Raw genomic sequence first — 1,826 nt, 5'->3', positions numbered from 1 at the left:
TATATATATATATATATATATATATATATATATATATATATATATACATCTACCTATCTAATTCACATCTGTCTATCTATGCAAAAGAGTTCAGAATTAAGGCAGGTTATGTTAGGTCAGGTCAGGTCAGGTTAGGTTAATTTAAGTTTAGCTGAGCTGAGTTAGAAGTAAAACCATTATTTACAGACTAACGGTTCCTCTTAAATACCAAATGTACATAAGAGCATATTTTCGATACCACTCGAAGTACTAAAGTACTATAAAATACCAGACAGCTCCCTGGCCGCGAATCTGTTCCCAATCACGTACTTGGAGCAATTTCCTGCACATAGAAGTTGGCCACATCCCCTTCGGGTCTGTTTACGTGTTGAGTTGACGTCGAGACTATGTGCAGGAACGTACCACTCCCCTGGAACTACTCCAAGGATTGGTGTCATCTACGACTGTTGTAACTTTTATGATGTGAATAAATCTCCTAGGTTGTAAATACTCGACCACATCGTAAGCTTACGATCTACACACACACACACACACACACACACACACGCAAATATATATGTATATATATATATATAGATATATATATATATATATATATATATATATATATATATATATATATATATATATATATATAAACATTATATATATATACACAAACATATATTGGCTACAAATTAGGACGAGGGAATCGTATGAAAGGTACAAAGTAAAGAGAAGGGAAGTTAAGCATAAGATAAAGGAAGCAAAGAGGAGAGCAGATGTGAAATGGGGTAAGAGTATGACAGAAAATTTTGAAAGTAATAAAAAGATGTTTTAGAAGGAAATTAAGAGAGGAAGAGGAGGCGAATCAAGTAGGGAAGAAAAGGTAAAAGGTGCAGATGGAGAGATGATAATGGAAGAGAAGGCAGTGAGAGGAAGGTGGGCAGAGTGTTTTAGGGAGTTGCTAAATGTGAAGGAGGATAGGGAAGGAAAGGTAGTTGCAGTGGGAAGCGCTAAGAAAATGAGAGTGATGAGTGAGGAAAATGAAGGAGAAATAGTGGAGGATGAAAAGAAAGCAGCTCTTAAGATGATGAGAGCAGGTAAGGCACCTGGGTTGGATGGATGCCATGCAGAATGTCTGAAGAAAAGAGATACAGTTATGGTGGACTGGCTGGTGAGGTTATTTATTGTTTGTTTAAAAGAGGGTAGAGTGCCGGAGGACTGGAGGAGTGCCTGTATAGTTCCACTTTACAAGGGAAAGGGGGACAAGTGTGAGTGTAGTAGTTACAGAGGGATCAGCTTGTTGAGTGTAGTTGGAAAGGCTTATGGGAGGGTCTTGATTGAGAGGATTAGGAGAGGAACAGAGGGAGTAATTGGTGAGGAACAGTGTGGGTTTAGGGCAGGTAGGGGTTGTGTAGATCAGATTTTTGTGGTAAGACAGATATGTGAGAAAGCTATAGGAAAAGGTAAGGATGTTTTGGGGCTTTTATGGATCTGGAAAAGGCTTACGACAGGGTAGACAGGAAGGCACTGTGGGAGGTATTGCAGATATATGGGATAGGAGGAAAGTTGTTAAGAGCAGTTAAGATTTTTTACGAGAGTAATATATCTTGTGTTAGGATTAGAAATGGAGAGATGTGTTATGACGCCCTGGCTGTTCAATCTTTACATGGATGGGGTGGTGCGAGAAGTGAATGCAAAGGTAGTGAGTCAGGGTTTGGAGATGGTTAAAGAAAATGGAGAAAAGTGGGAGGTGAGCCAGTTGTTGTTTGCTGACGACACTGCACTTGTAGCAGGATCAGAGGAGGGATTGAGGAAGTTAGTGACAGAGTTTGAGAAGGTGT

The sequence above is a fragment of the Oratosquilla oratoria genome, chromosome 4 (genome assembly GCF_046742065.1).
Source record: "Oratosquilla oratoria isolate Oo_2021 chromosome 4, ASM4674206v1, whole genome shotgun sequence".
In the NCBI taxonomy this organism is placed as follows: domain Eukaryota; kingdom Metazoa; phylum Arthropoda; class Malacostraca; order Stomatopoda; family Squillidae; genus Oratosquilla; species Oratosquilla oratoria.
This window is presented reverse-complemented; position numbering follows the sequence as displayed.